The 17,344-nt window shown below is 42.0% G+C and overlaps 1 protein-coding gene across 2 annotated transcripts in view; it reads left to right on the top strand.

Annotated features, from left to right (window-relative positions):
• LOC134294686 (zinc finger protein 180-like) overlaps window positions 1-17,344 on the top strand; it is a 110,344-nt gene that overhangs the window by 83,817 nt on the left and 9,183 nt on the right. Inside the window, exon 1 of one of the 2 annotated variants that reach the window (XM_062966280.1) lies at window positions 4,695-4,891. The exons of the other annotated variant lie outside the window; for it this stretch is intronic. The gene's annotated coding sequence lies outside the window, so the exon portion shown is untranslated. Of the gene's footprint in view, window positions 1-4,694; window positions 4,892-17,344 lie in introns of those variants that run through there. 2 annotated transcript variants of the gene reach the window in all.

The raw sequence follows: 17,344 nt of genomic DNA, 5'->3' as shown, positions 1-17,344 counted from the left end.
GAAATTTTAAAAATGAGTCTTTAATTAATTTTCCCCCTCCTGTTTTAAATACTCAATTAAATATTTGGGAATAAATGTAGCAAAAATTAAAAGTTATAGAGACTAATAATTTTATTAAATGAAGAAAGGAAATAAATATAAAAAATTTAGAATACGCTAAACTCAAATTATCATGGTTTGGAAGGATAGCATTGATACAAAGTAAAGGAAAGTCTGAAAAGAATTGGTATAATGAACAGAGTGACTCCCTTATATAAATACTAGCTGTGCCCGGCCACGCGTTGCTGTGGCAAAGTGGTGGTGGTATTGGTTAAAAGTTCTTGTGGAATTTTTATTTGACGTTATTTGTATTTTTTAAATTAATTTTATTGTAACTTATCTTTTTTATTTATTATATTTTATTATTTTGTTGTATTATTTTTAGTTATTTTGTTATAGTATTTTCTTGTATTAATTTTTTAGTGTTTTTAATTATTTTATTGTATTATTTGTATTTATTTTATTTTTTATTCTTTTATTAACACTGGGCTGAGTGGGTTGCTAAGAGACCAAGTGGGCGGAGCTTAGCCTTCTAACTGGCAGCAATTGGATAAAAACAATTATTCCTCTCTCTCTAATTAGGACTTTATTTTTCTTTTCTTTTTGTTGTATCAACCTAGAGGCATGGATGAGGGGTTGTGTTGTCAAATTTCAAGGTTGGGGGGTCTGTAGTTTTGTTGTTTTGTGGGTCGCCGTGATGCCATCACTCTTTTATATATATAGATAAACTTTATACCTAAACTTTATTGGCCATGCCATACTGTTGCACTGGACCCGCCTGGCACCTTCTAGTTGAACCCCAACACTGAACCCTTGGCCACTGTCTCCTGGCCTGCTTGTGAAGTATCTTGTCATTGGTTCCTAAGCCTGTGGTTCATTGATTGATTTGCACTATACTTATGCTCATGATTGTATTACGTTTTGTTGTTGCCTGGTTTTAAGTTGTGGTATGGTGTCCTTATTGGAAACTGCCCTGAGTCCCTTGAGGAGATAAATAGGGCGGTATATGAACAAAGTTTTATTATTGTTGTTATTATTCATTTGTACCCTGCCACCATCTCCCCGAAGGGACTCGGAGCGGTTCACAAAAGCACACAATTGTGCAGAACACACAGTAAGGTCAGGATTTTCCCGTGACATGAAGTCCAGTCCTGCCCGACTCTGGGGTTGGGGCTCATCTCCATTTCTAAGACAAAGAGCCGGCATTGTCCGTAGACACCTCCTAGGTCATGTGGCCACTGGCATGACTGCATGGAGAGCTGTTACCTTCCCACAGAAGAGGTACCTATTGATCTACTCGCATTTGCATGTTCTCGGACTGCTTATTAATTTATTTCATGTCAAAAGCATTGCATAATAAATAAGTTTAAAAGTGATAAAATAAAGGAATCACAAGTAGCTAAGTAGTTTCGAACTGCCAGGATGGCAGAAGCTGGGGCTAACAGCGGGAGCTCGCTCTGCTCCCTAGATTCGAACCTGCCAACCTTTTGGTCAGCAAGTTCAGCAGTTTAATCCGCTGCACCACCGGGGGGGGGGGGGGAGGACCGATCACGTATACCTAAATAAATAAATAAGGAGGGAGGGGGAAGAAAGGGAAGGAAGAATGGAGTGAGGTGGGGGAGGAAGGAAGGAAGGAAGGGAGGGAGGGAGGAAGTGACCGGGAATTGGAAAATTGACACCTATATATTGTGCGTACATAATAATAATAATAATAATAATAATAATAATAATAATAATAATAATAATAATAATAACAACAACTTTATTCCCACCACAATCTCTCTCCCCGAAGGGACTCGGGGCAGCTTGCATGGAGACCAAGCCCAGCATAAATAAGGACTCCAGGTCACTTTTATGAGAGTCCTCAGATGTTTTTTCAAACCATGTTTTATTTGTAATGTGATTTACTATGTTTTATAGATATATAGGGCTATGTCTGTTTTTATTGTTGCTTTTATTGTTGCTTTTATTGTTTTTATTGCTATTTTAAAGCCAAAAGTGTATTGTTTTAATCTATTTTTGTAAACCGCTCCGAGCCAAACCGGGAGTAGCGGTATATAAGTTTAATAATAATAATAATAATAGATCTATTTTGTATTTATTGGTTTTATTACAATGTTTGTACCATTTGGGCTTGGGCCCGTGTAAGGTACCCCGAGTCCCTTCTGGGAAATGGAGGCGGGGTATAAAAATAAAGTTGTTGTTGTTGTTGTTATTATTATTAAAACACAATTAAAAACATATAACAAATAAACAATACAATGAGAACAACTGAAACAAGAAAAAGAAAACATAAAACTACATAATCGCTTCCCTCTGGTTTTCCTCTTCATGTTCCCTGTCCTCTTGGCACAAGTGTCCTTGATGGGAGTTGTAGTTCACCTGCCTCCAGCAATACTGTGACCCCCACTGACCATGGACTGGGACCAGACTTGGCCCAGAGAAGCCCCATCACCCACTGAACAGTCTGCAGGGATTGAGGGGAACGGACCTTGGTTCTGGGAGTTGTAGTTCACCTGCCTCCAGCAACACTGTGACCCCCACTGACCATGGACTGGGACCAGACTTGGCCCAGAGAAGCCCCATCACCCACTGAACAGTCTGCAGGGATTTAGGGGAACGGACCTTGGTTTTGGGAGTTGTAGTTCACCTGTAGCCGAGAGCGCTGAACCCAGCTGAGGTCAGATCTGGACCAGACTTGGCACAGAGACCCAATATGGCCAGCTGTGCATGCAGGCCTGGTTTCATAATAATTATAATAATTATAATAATTAGCCCAGGAGCAAGCCATCAGAACAAATGCAATTAAGGCCAAGATCCAAAAATCAGCTGATGACCCAACATGCAGACTCTGCCAGGAAACTGACGAAACCATGGATCATATCCTCAGCTGCTGTAAGAAAATCGCACAGACAGACTACAAACAGAGGCACAACTATGTGGCCCAAATGATTCATTGGAACTTATGCCTCAAGTACCACCTCCCAGCAGCAAAGAACTGGTGGGATCACAAATCTGCAAAATTATTGGAGAATGAGCACGCAAAGAGATTGTGGAACTTCCGAATCCAGACTGACAAAATTCTGGAACAGAACACACCAGACATCACAGTTGTGGAAAAGAAAAAGGTTTGGATCATTGATGTCGCCATCCCAGGTGACAGTCGCATTGACGAAAAACAACAGGAAAAACTCAAGATTGAACTGCAAAGACTCTGGCAGAAACCAGTGCAGGTGGTCCCGGTGGTGATGGGCACACTGGGTGCCGTGCCAAAAGATCTCCGCCGGCATTTGGAAACAATAGACATTGACAAAATCACGATCTGCCAACTGCAAAAGGCCACCCGACTGGGATCTGCGCGCATCATCTGAAAATACATCACACAGTCCTAGACACTTGGGAAGCGTTCGACTTGGGATTTTGTGATACGAAATCCAGCAGATCTATCTTGTTTGCTGTGTCATACAACATCGTTGTGTCAATAATAATAATAATAATAATAATAATAATAATAATATATCACACAGTCCTAGACACTTGGGAAGAGTTCGACTTGGGATTTTGTGACACGAAATCCAGCATGTCTATCTTGTTTGCTGTGTCATAACAATAATAATAATAATAATAATAATAATAATAATAATAATACATCACACAGTCCTAGACACTTGGGAAGTGTTTGACTTGTGATTTTGTGACACGAAATCCAGCATGTCTATCTTGTTTGCTGTGTCATAATAAAATAATAATAATAATAATAATATACATCACACAGTCCTGTCTATCTTGTTTGCTGTGTCATACAATAAATAATAATAATAATAATAATAATAATAATAATAATAATAATAATAATGCATCACACAGTCCTAGACACTTGGGAAGAGTTCGACTTGTGATTTTGTGACACGAAATCCAGCATGTCTATCTTGTTTGCTGTGTCATAATAATAATAATAATAATAATAATAATAATAATATACATCACACAGTCCTGTCTATCTTGTTTGCTGTGTCATAATAATAATAATAATAATAATAATAATAATAATAATAATACATCACACAGTCCTAGACACTTGGGAAGTGTTCGACTTGTGATTTTGTGACACGAAATCCAGCATGTCTATCTTGTTTGCTGTGTCATAATAATAATAATAATAACAATAATAACACTAATAATAATAGATGTCTGTTTCCATCCCTCTCGGGACCCAAAGCGGCTGAGAAGGTCTGAACATGAGGGAAACAAGAGAGCAGGTGGATCCTAGAGACACAACGGGGCGGACAGAGGAAGGGACCCCACTGGGGAGACCTCCAAGCCCGTGAGGCGTCCCGTGGAGACCCGTCTTGGGCGGAGAGGATTCTGGGAGTTGTAGTCCCCCCTCCTTCCCTCACAGCCCGAGGCAGGCCGGGCCCTCCGCCTCCCCCCCGGGCACCCCAGCGAGCGAGCGAGCCTCCCTCCCTGCCTCCCTCCCTCTCCCCACAGACCTCTCTCTCTCTCTCTCTCTCTCTCTCGGCCTCTCCGTCCTCTTCCCTCCGCCGCCTTCCTTCCCGCCTCACGAACACAGACCAGGCCTGAGGCGAGCCGGCCGCCATCTTCTCCTTCGTCCTCCTTCCTCGGAGCCCGCCCCCTCCCTCCCTCCCATTGGCTGAGCCCGGGATGCCCCGCCCACCGGAGGCCCCCCATTGGCCGCGTCCCGCTCAGCCCTCCTTTGACTGACGGGCCTTGTGTGGGCCTATTGAGGCCTGTGAAGCCACGGACTGGGAGTTGTAGTTCGCCCTCAACCGGGGACACTGGGACCCCCACCCAGGATGGGCCCGGACCGCCCTCGGCACACGGAGCCCCCAAGGTTGCATTTACGTTGCATTTCCTTTATCTTTCAATGTTTTTTATTTTATTAATGGAATTTATCCCATTTTGTTGTCGAAGGCTTTCATGGCCGGGATCACAGGGTTGTTGTATGTCTTTCGGGCTGTGTGGCCATGTTCCAGAAGCATTCTCTCCTGACGTTTCGCCCACACCTATGGCAGGCATCCTCACAAACCTCTGAGGATGCCTGCCATAGATGTGGGCGAAACGTCAGGAGAGAATGCTTCTGGAACATGGACATATATTCCTCACAACCTCTGAGGATGCCTGCCATAGATGTGGGCGAAACGTCAGGAGAGAATGCTTCTGGAACATGGACATATATTCCTCACAACCTCTGAGGATGCCTGCCATAGATGTGGGCGAAACGTCAGGAGAGAATGCTTCTGGAACATGGACATATATTCCTCACAACCTCTGAGGATGCCTGCCATAGATGTGGGCGAAACGTCAGGAGAGAATGCTTCTGGAACATGGCCACACAGCCCGGAAGACATACAACAACCCTTATCCAATTTTGTATTTCTCTCTCATTACAACTTAGTTCCTCCTTCCACATTTCTGTCAAGGTATTTTTTTATATATATATATTGTATAGATTTCCTGTGATTGTTTTGTAAATGTATCCCACGGTTCCTTGATCTTCATCTACTTTCCATTTTATTATTTTACTAGCTGTTGCTGTGGCAAAGTATGGTGGTATGGGAAATAAAGTATTGAGAAATTGGTGGTAGTTAAGGTAAAGATAATCCAGTTCAAAGCAGATAATATAAGATTACAAATGGGTTCTATAGCTGTGTGGAAGGGCCTTGAGTCTACGCTGCCATATAATCCAGTGCAAATTAGATAATCTGTGGAAGAGGCCTAAGTGAGGCCTAAATCTGCCTGTCCCCTGGGCTGAGGAGGTTGCTAGGAGACCAAGTTTTTTTTTTCCGTGTCAGGAGCAACCGGAGTTGCTTCTGGAGTGAGAGAATTGGCCGTCTGCAAGGACGTTGCCCAGGGGACGCCCGGATGTTTTGATGTTTTTACCGTCCTTGAGGGAGGCTTCTCTCGTGTCCCCGCATGGAGCTGGAGCTGATAGAGGGAGCTCATCCACATTGGGCTCCAAGTGGGTGGAGCTTAGCCTTCAAACTGGCAGCAATTGGATAAAAACTATTATTCCTCTCCCTGTAATTAGGACTCTATTTTTCTTTTCCTTTTTGTTGTATCAACCTAGAGCCGTGAATGATGGGTTGTGTTGTCAAATTTCGAGGTTGGGGGGCCTGTAGTTTTGTTGTTTTGTCCGCTGCCCTGATGCCATCACTCTTTTATATATATAGATAGATTTCCTGTGATTGTTTTGCAAATGTATCCCACGGTTCCTTTATCTTTATCTACTTTCCATTTTATTCTTTTATCAAGATCTGTCTCTGGGATTTCCTTGCTCTTCCATTCTCTTAACCAGGGGTCCCCAAAGTAAGGCCCGGGGGCCGGATGCGGCCCTCCGGGGTCATTTACCTGGCCCCCGCCCTCAGTTTTATAATATAATATATTGTATATACATATCATATTGATAATAATATTATAATGTAATACAATATAACACTAATAATACCATATAATATTATTAATTATATATTCTATATTACATATAACATTGCTAATAATATTACAGTATAGTGGTATAGTTCAATATAGTAATATATAATGCTAATATTGTGCGATGCTAATAATATAATATATTGTATATACATATAATATTGATAATAATATTATAATGTAATACAATATAACACTAATAATACCATATAATAATATTAATTATATATTCTATGTTACATATAATATTACTAATAATATTACAGTACAGTGGTATAGTTCAATATAGTAATATATAATGCTAATATTGTGCGATGCTAATAATATAATATATTGTATATACATATCATATTGATAATAATATTATAATGTAATACAATATAACACTAATAATACCATATAATATTATTAATTATATATCCTATATTACATATAATATTGCTAATAATATTACAGTATAGTGGTATAGTTCAATATAGTAATATATAGATGCTAATATTGTGCTATGCTAATAATATAATATATTGTATGTACATATAATTTGTAAGCCACTCTGAGTCCCCTTTGGGGTGAGAAGGGTGTGATACAAATGTAGTAAATAAATGCAGTAAATAAATAAATAATAAATAAATACATTTTAGACTTAGGCTTGCCCAAAGTCTGAAATGTCTTGAAGGCACACAACAACAACAACAACAACAACAACAACAACAACAATCCTAATTAACTTGACTATCTCATTGGCCAGAAGCAGGAGCACACTTCCCATTGAAATCCTGATAAATGTATGTTGGTTAAAATTGTTTTCATTTTTAAATATTGTATGGTTCTTTCATTGTTGTTGTTGTTGTTGTTTTTGCACTACAAATAAGACATGTGCAGTGTGCATCGGAATTTGTTTGTATTTTTTTTTTCAAATGATAATCCGGCCCCTCAACAGTCTGAAGGATTGTGGACCGGCCCTCGGCTTCAAAAGTTTGAGGACCCCTGCTCTTAACTTTTTAGATAACCCTCTCCATAATCACCAGTTTGGCTCCTCCCATTGCATTACTGTTCCGTCGGGTTTCAGTATGTCCTGGATCTTTGCTGCAAATACATCTGACCACAATACGTAATCAATTAAAACATCATATCCTGATATTAAAAAAAAAATCTAATTAACATATCAAATTGAAGGGGAAACTGGTCCTTCAAAAACCCAACGGGATCTTGCCAGCTGTAGATAAAATCAAATAGGTCAGAAGCAAATTTTCACAGTTTATTCCTACTGATCAGAAGAAGGCAGACAGTTAGCATAGCATAGCGCAGGGGTCCCCAAACTTTTGAAGCCGAGGGCCGGTCCACAATCTTTCAGACTGTTGAGGGGCCGAATTATCATTTGGAAAAAAAATACAAACAAATTCCTGTGCACACTGCACATATCTTATTTGTAGTGCAACAACAACAACAACGAAAGAACAATACAATATTTAAAAATGAAAACAATTTTAACCAACATAAACCTATCAGGATTTCAATGGAAAGTGTGGGTCTGCTTCTAGCCAATGAGATAGTCAAGTTAATTAGGATTGTTGTTGCCTTCAAGTCATTTCAGACTTTGGCCAAGCCTAAGTCTAAAATTAATTATTTATTTACTGCATTTATTTACTACATTTATATCCCACCCTTCTCACCCCGAAGAGCAGCTGTACATACAATACATTATATTATTAGCATAACACAATATGAGCATTATATATTACTATATTGAACTATACCTCTATACTATTATAAAATATGTAATATATAACATATAATTAATATTATTATATGGTATTACTATTAGTATTATATTGTATAACATAAGATTATTATCAATATTATATGTATATACAATATATTATATTATTAAAACAGATATAAAATATTATATTATAAAACTGAGGGCGGGGGCCAGGTAAATGACCTTGGAGGGCCGCATCCGGCCCCCGGGCCTTAGTTTGGGGACCCCTGGCATAGCGATTCAGCGCTGACGCTTGAAGCACAGGTGTCGGCGGTGGCCGGGAGGGCCTTTGCACAACTCAAACTTGTGCGCCAACTGCGACCATACCTCGTGAAGTCTGACTTGACCACGGTGGTCCATGCCTTAGTTACCTCTAGACTGGACTACTGTAATGCACTCTACGTGGGGCTTCCCTTGAAGACGGCCCGGAAATTACAATTGGTCCAACGCTCGGCTGCCAGATTAATAACAGGGGCAAATTACAGGGAGAGATCCACTCCCTTGTTTAAGGAGCTCCACTGGCTGCCGTTCATCTTCCGGTCCCAATTCAAGGTGCAGACCATCTATATATATAAAAGAGTGATGGCATCACGGCAGCGGACAAAACAACGAAAGTAAACACCCCACAACCTTGGAAATTGACAGCACAACCCCTCATCCATGCCTCTAGGTTGATACAACAAAAAGAAAAGAAAAAGTCCTAATTAGAGGGAGAAGAATAATTGTTTTTATCCAATTGCTGCCAGTTAGAAGGCTAAGCTCCGCTCACTTGGTCTCCTAGCAACCCACTCAGCCCAGGGGACTATTGCGCCAAATTGCTATGTGTGTGTGTAAAGAAATCCTTGCAAAGATGTTTGCAGGAGATCTCTGCAAAAGAGCTCAGCTTTGCAGAGAGATAAGCCACACCTAAAACAACAATGTATCGGTTTGATGGCAGATGGCTGGATTTGACAGTTGGAATTTGAGCTTGCTGGGAGACCACAGAAAAAGACAGGCTCTCTAATAGCTACAGTCAAGTAGCAGTTTATATATGGATATATTTTGAATGCTGATTGATTAGTTATTGATCCTATGCAACTACATGGACATTGTATGATTGCTGAACTGTTTATTTGACTTCAACTCAACAAGTAAAGTTTCCTTTTGTTCATTCAATTCCTCTGCCTGGTCTGAGTCTTTTGCACATGGTGTTAACTGGACGCTGCTGATTCCGCTGTACACTCACCTGGTAACAGGGACCCTTGACCTTAACTACCACCAATTCCTCAATACTTTATTTCCCATCCCACCATACTTCGCCACAGCAACGCGTGGCCGGGCACAGCTAGTCATCTATAAAGCCCTGAACGGTTTGGGACCCACCTACCTCCGTGACCGTATCTCCTTCCATAAACCTGCCCGTTCTTTGCGATCATCCGGGGAGGCCCTGTTATCACCATTGCCTATATCCCAGGCTCGCCTTGTAAGTACAAGGGAGAGGGCCTTCTCTGCTGTGGCCCCCGACTGTGGAACTCACTGCCTACTGAAATAAGGCAAGCTCCCACTCTGTTAGCTTTTAGGAAAGAATTGAAAACATGGCTCTTCCGCTGTGCTTTCGGTGAGTAATTTCTGTCATAGATCTCCGTATTACTCCCCTCCGAACATCTATCCTCTAGTTTACCCCTTCCAAATGTCCCTGCCCATAGTGGAGTACCCCTCTGTCCCTCTCACTCCGGGTTTTATCTCTGTGTTCACGCGGCCTGCCCTTGCTTTATTGTTTTTTTGATTTCTTGATGTTCTGTTTATTATTATTTATTGTATTTTAAATGGTGTTATGATATGTTGTTTCTATATTTTATTATGTTGTATTGCTCTGGGCATGGCCCCATGTTAGCCGCCCTGAGTCCCCATTGGGGAGATGGTGGCGGGGTATAAATAAAGTTTTATTATTATTATTATTATTATTATTATTAGAAAACACTGCCGCGCCCTTTGGCAATTAAAGGGGCTTTTTATAGCCTGACGATTACATCAATTACATCAACCAACTTCTCATTGGATACATCTTCCTGTACATGCAACAATTGATTGGGTGACATAGCATTACACGAGGTGTCCACGCATGCAAGCATAGCTACTTCCTATTACAAATATGGTATTATTATTTCGTAACTTTCCTGTTTCCCACTTCTCTCTTCTTGGAAACAACCTAATCTTCTTGCCAGGGAGTTTACTGGAAACATCTGGTCCCTGTTTCCTGTTTTCCCAGGTCCTGCTCTCAAATGGAAACCAGACGGCCTGTTTCGTAATAAACACATATTTCTTTCGCCTCCTCCTTTTCTCTTTGGCAGTTTATCCTACGACCCCCCCTCAAAATGAAACCATTTAAATACTTAAAGCAAGCACCATTTAAAGATAGCCATAACCTCTGTCTACTGAGGTTCTCTGTCAATCATCAGAATATTTATCAGACTGGCAGGGCCTATTCTCTTTCCTCTTCCTTCGAGAGTTCTTGGAGAACGGGAGAAGTCCCAGCAGATTGGAGGAGGGCGAATGTGGTCCCTATTTATCTTCAAGAAGGGAAAAAAGAACGACCCAAACAATTACCGTCCGGTCAGCCTCACATCAATACCAGGCAAGATTCTGGAAAAGATCATCAAGGAAGTGGTCTGCGAACACTTAGAAACAAATGCGGTCATTGCTAATAGTCAACACGGATTTACCAAAAACAAGTCATGCCAGACTAATCTGATCTCTTTTTTCGATAGAGTTACGAGTTGGGTCGATACAGGGAATGCCGTGGATGTAGCGTAACCTGGATTTCAGTAAGGCCTTCGACAAAGTCCCCCACGACCTTCTGGCAAACAAACTAGTAAAATGTGGGCTAGACAAAACTACGGTGAGGTGGATCTGTAATTGGCTAAGCGAACGAACCCAAAGGGTGATTCTCACCAATGCGTCGTCTTCATCATGGAAAGAAGTGACAAGTGGAGTGCCAAAAGCAGGGCTCCGTCCTGGGCCCGGTTCTGTTCAACATCTTTATTAACGACTTAGACGAAGGGTTAGAAGGCACGATCATCAAGTTTGCAGACGACACCAAACTGGGAGGGAGAGCCAACACTCCAGAAGACAGGAGCAGAATTCAAAACGATCTTGACAGACTAGAGAGATGGGCCGAAACTCACAAAATGAAGTTCAACAGGGACAAATGCAAGATACTTCACTTCGGCAGAAAAAATGGAAATCAAAGAGACAGAATGGGGGACGAGGCCTGGCTTGACAGCAGTGTGTGCGAAAAAGACCTTGGAGTCCTTGTGGGGAGGAAGGTGAACATGAGCCAACAATGTGATGCGGCTGCTAAAAAAGCCAATGGGATTCTGTCCTGCATCAATAGGGGAATAGCGTCTAGATCCAGGGAAGTTATGCTCCCCCTCATTCTATTCTGCCTTGGTCAGGCCACACCTGGAATCACACTGTGTCCAATTTTGGGTACCGCAGTTGAAGGGAGATGTTGACAAGCTGGAAAGCGTCCAGAGGAGGGCGACTAAAATGATTAAGGGTCTGGAGAACAAGCCCTATGAGGAGCGGCTTAAAGAACTGGGCATGTTTAGCCTGCAGAAGAGAAGGCTGAGAGGAGACATGATAGCCATGTACAAATACGTGAAGGGAAGTCAAAGGGAGGAGGGAGGGAGCTTGTTTTCTGCTGCCCTGCAGACTAGGACACAGAACAATGGCTTCAAACTACAGGAAAGGAGATTCCAACTGAACATCAGGAAGAACTTCCTCACTGTGAGGGCTGTTCGGCAGTGGAACTCTCTCCCCGGGGCCGTGGTGGAGGCTCCTTCCTTGGAGGCTTTTAAGCAGAGGCTGGATGGCCATCTGTCGGGGGTGCTTTGAATGCGATTTCCTGCTTCTTAGCAGGGGGTTGGACTGGATGGCCCGTGTGGTCTCTTCCAACTCTACTATTCTATGATTCTATGATTCTATGATTCTATGATTCTATGATTCTATGATTATCCTGGGAAATAATCCGGATTAAAACAAACTATGCCAAAATGGCTGGAAACTCGCTCCACCTACTCGACGGAGCTTAGCGAACACAGGAAAGCAACCAGCAACAACCCACAGTGACCAGCGGAGCCATTTCAGTCCTTGTGTGTCGAGAGAGGAGGAGGAAAAGTAAATAGTTGTTTTCAAAATAAGTTTGAATTGTTCAGTTTTATTTATTCAACTTCCTCCTCTTCCTCCTCCTCCTCTTCTTCTTCTTGACTTTCTGCTGGGGCCCCTTCCAAGTCCCTTTGAACCCTTTCACTTCATTTCCCCTTTCAATTGCTGATCCAAGGCTCCTTCGGGGCTCTGCTTTGTGTAACACAGGCATGGGCCAACTTGGGCCCTCCCTCCAGGTGTTTTGGACTTCAACTCCCGCCGTTCCTAACAGCCTCAGGCCCTTTCCTTGCTTAAGTGGCTGAGGGGAAAAGGAAGGGTCTTGAGGCTTGTGGGAGTTGTGGGAGTTGAAGTCCAAAACGCCTGGAGAGAGGGAGAGGGGGGGCCCAAGTTGGCCCATGCCTGCTGTTGTGATGTAGAGATACTACTAGTTGTGTTAGAAGAGGCAGGAAAACTACTCCCTTGCCAGATGTCCTAAGCCAAGGGTCCCCAAACTAAGGCCCGGGGGCCGGATGCGGCCCATCGAAGCCATTTATCCGGCCCCCACGGCACAAGGGCAGAAGGGGGTTGGGCTAAATGACCCAAGGGGTCTCTTCTTCTCTTACAACCATTATTATTATTATTATTATTATTATTATTATTATTATTATTATTATTATTATTGGGTGGCCATCTCCCAGGGGTGCTTTGCTTGTGTTTTCGGTGCACAAAGGCAGAAGGGGATTGGACTCAATGGCCCAAGGGGTCTCTTACAACCCTCTTTATTATTATTATTATTATTATTATTATTATTATTATTATTATTATTAAACATTGAGGCTGGGTGGCCATCTGTCAGGGGTGCTTTGCTTGTGCTTTTGGTGCACAAAGGCAGAAGGGGATTGGACTCAATGGCCCAAGGAGTCTCTTACAACCCTCTTTATTATTATTATTATTATTATTATTATTATTATTATTATTATTATTAAACATTGAGGCTGGGTGGCCATCTGTCAGGGGTGCTTTGCTTGTGTTTTCGGTGCACAAAGACAGAAGGGGATTGGACTCAATCGCCCAAGGGGTCTCTTACAACCCTCTATTATTATTATTATTGCTGTTGTTGTTGTTGTTGTTATTATTATTGCTCGGTGGCCAACTATAGTCTGGCCCTCCAACGGTCGGAAGGATTGTGAACTGGTCCCCTGTTTAAAAAGTTTGGGGACCCCTGTCCTAAGCTCTCCAGAATCCGTGTCCTTCAACAGAAGACGCTATCTAAACAAGCAAAGATCTCAGAAACCATCGCTGAGGAGGAGTGCCCGCTTGGCTGAGCGTGGAGACTCTTGCTAGAAGCCTTTCCCTTGGGAACTTAGGAGAGGAAGGTCCCTTGGGGGGAAGACTTTGCACCTCAATAAAAGCCTTGCTCACAGTAGTTTCCCCGTGGTGTCAACGTTACCCAACGTTAAGAAGCTTCGTCGCCTCCAGTTCCCAGCCTCTTGGCTCGAGCGGTCAGCAGTTGCTGTTACTCGCGAGTAGACTGGGATTGAGTCTACTTCTCTCTCGTTTCATGTGCCAAGTTTTGTTTCTACGCTCTCAAGTTTCTGCCTTGCTTCTAAGAACTTTCATGAATGTTTGAACCCTGTTTGTGTTTCTTGCCTGCTGGATTGACTCCCCACTCAAACCCTGTTTTGGTTTGAGTGTGTTTCGGTACCTGGACTCTGGACTCTAATACTGGACATATTCCTTGACATTTCTGGACTATCTTATACCTTTTCTTAAAGGGCTTTTGCTTGCTCAACTTCTCCACCAATTCATTTTTGGACTGTGTAAAGAAGTGTATGATTTTATTTTGTTTAATGATGACATGTTTATTTGATTTGTTTAAACAGTCAGGTTTAGTTAATTTAAAATGGTGAGTATTAGAGCTGTTAATACCAGCATTGAAGAACCGGCTGCTATGACAACGGGGACGGAGCCAACCGCCATTTGGAAAGGAAAGGGGGAATGTTTTAAAACCCAGTTTCAGTCTGTGATTTTTAGTCGCAGGAAGAAGACTGATTCTCATGTGGAGGATCAGGGTGACTCAAAAGAATTTGAGTCAGGTCTAAAATAAAAGGATTTATTTTAGACAGTCTGTGATTTTAAATCACAGGGAGCAGTCTGGTTTCAAGACTGAAGGGAACCAGAAGGACAGACCTCTATTAGGCCAGACTAAGCAAGTTAGGGGACTTGTTTAGGGTCAGAGGCTGTGGTTTAGGGAAAGTTAATCCCAGTAGATCCAGGAGGATCAGGTTTTAGTTTAGCTGAGAGGAAGAAGTATTTTGAAAGTTTGAACACCTCATATCTGTTTGTAACCATTAAGCTAAGTGCCTTTAAAAAGTTATAAGAAACCATCAAGCTTTGTACAAGCAATAAACTTGTTTGATTTAATTCCATCTAAGTCTCTGTCACAATTATATACCAAGTTGAGCGATATCAACATCTGAGGTAAAATAAACAAAGAAGGTATAAAAAGAACCAGTGCCATCTGCCGACATCTCCTCCATTGGTGGCAGCGAAGAAGATAATTAAATAAATAATTAATTAAAATCATCATCCATAAGACATCTTTATAATTGGTGGTATCTGTGTGTGTGGTGGGATCAAGAGGATTCCATTCCTGTCACACATCTGTACAAATTGGTGGCAGCGGTGGGATCAAAAAGATTCTTCCCTCACACATCTTTACAGACTGTTATTTGGTTTAATAAAGATATTAAAAGATTATTGGCCTCAGTGTTGGTTTTCGGTGCTCTCGCTGCCTGGATTGTAACAGATACATTTGCTGATTTCTACCAGAAATTATATAAAGGTGAAAATAATTTGCAATGCGATGACTGGGTCCGAGAAAAATTGGGAGAAGAGGACAAACATTTTTTACAAAAGGTTATTTCATATCAGGAAATCGATGAGGTAATAGGAAACTTTAAAAAAGCAAAATCACCCAGAGCTGATGGTTGTTATTGTACTGTTTTAAATGTATTTATTGTACTATGCTAAACCAATTGCTTTAATTGCCTATGTTTTATTTTTTGTACTATATACGGCATTGAATTTTGCCAGATTGTGAGCTGCCCTGAGTCCCTTCGGGTGAGAAGGGCGGCATAGAAAGGATGGAAATAAATAAATCTATATATATAAAAGGGTGATGGAATCGCGGCACCGAGCAAAACAACAAAAGTAAAGGCCCCCCCAACCTCGAAATTTGACAACACAACCCATCATCCACGCCTTAAGGTTGAAACAACAACATATCACGTCACGCACCTCCACATGGCCAGAACCCACAACGCACCATCAGGAGCCATGCCGGGAGGGAGGGAAAGAGAAAGCATAATGGCCGCCGGCAAGAGGAAAGGCAAGCAATGGGGAAAAGCTTTCCCCTGGGTCCTAGCGCCCGCCCATCACCCGAATCATTTATCTCCACTATACAACCTTATCCAAACTTATACAATATCCAACCCATTTTAATACTCAATATTTTAAATATATGCTATGAACCATGACAATCAACACAATCTGACTCCTAATATTTTAACAAGCTTAAAATCACAACACCAAATAAAAAACAACACTCTTAAAACACGGGAATGCCAGACACTAAACAGTCAGGGCCAGCTAACACCTCCCACGATCTGCCATGCAGGTGTGATGACTCATGGGCCATGTAGTCCCATTCCTAGTACTGTTGTGACAGATGAAGAGGAAAACTTGGGTTTCCCACCGTTTCTGCCGGATTTGGAGCCCTTGCAGCTGCAAGATGTTTGCCCACAAGAAGTCAGCCAAACAAGCCTTGAGCAGAAATCTCCCCCATTTTCTCGCCGCCTTTATTATAATCAAGATAGAAGCGCTCGGGAGGCGACTCGCAGGAGCGCCAGGATTGCTGCCAGACAATTAGATGATTAAGTCTGTTTCCCTTGGGAAAGTTTAAGGAGTCCTGCATCTGGACACAGAATAGGTTTCGTTTCTTGTTCCCCAGAGAAAGTGTTCTTTGGCGGGAAAACAAGATCCTATATAGGTGTTTGCCCACAAAGAAATCCTGGTGGAGTCAATTCGTCAGCTTCGGGAGTAGATTGTGTGTGGACTGCGCTACTTCAGTTTCCAGGGCCTTGCTCTCGTTCCAGCCCTGCCTTGTTCCCCGGACCTCACCATGGATTTCGCCACGGACCCTGTTCTTGTTCCTCGCTTCTTGTTGCCTTGAATCAAGCCTTGTTTGCCAAGAATCTAGTTTGCTCTCCAGCCTTGCATCAAGTTCCATGGACTAAAGGACCTTGTCATTTCCCCTCACTTTGCTTGGCAAAGTGTGTGTTTCGGTTATTGGATTACAACTTTGGACTTTAATATCTCATATTGGACATTGTTTTCCTGGACTATATTTGACCTTTCCTGAAAGGTCTACTTCTGAACTATATTCTACACTTGTTTTTATTAACTTTATATATTTCCTTAATAAAGATATTAGATAGATTCTGGCCTGTGTGCATGGTTATTGGTGCTCTGCAGCCTGGGTCCTGACAGCAGGACACAATTCAAGCACTCCCAACAGATGGCCACCCAGCCTTTCAATAATAATAATAATAATAATAATAACAACAACATCATCATACAATCCTAAGGTTTGCAGAGACCCCTAAGAATCATCCAGTAAAACTTCCTTCTACCACACAGGAGGACACAATCCAAACACTCCTGACAGATGGCCATCCACCCACTATATAATCATAATGATGATAATAAAGATAATAATCATGATGATAACAGCAACAATAATAATAATAATCATCATAGAACTATACCATCCAATAATTTGGAGACACCCCTAACGGCCGTCCACCCCAACCCTTTCTACTATGCACCAAGACACAATCTAACCATTCACAACACTTGGACAACGTATGCATACTATACAATACTACACAGCGACAAAGACCCCCT

This window comes from Anolis carolinensis, unplaced genomic scaffold, assembly GCF_035594765.1.
Source record: "Anolis carolinensis isolate JA03-04 unplaced genomic scaffold, rAnoCar3.1.pri scaffold_18, whole genome shotgun sequence".
Classification (NCBI taxonomy): Eukaryota; Metazoa; Chordata; class Lepidosauria; order Squamata; family Dactyloidae; genus Anolis; species Anolis carolinensis.
Note: the sequence above shows the minus strand (reverse complement) of the source record. Positions and strands in the feature narration are given on the sequence as shown.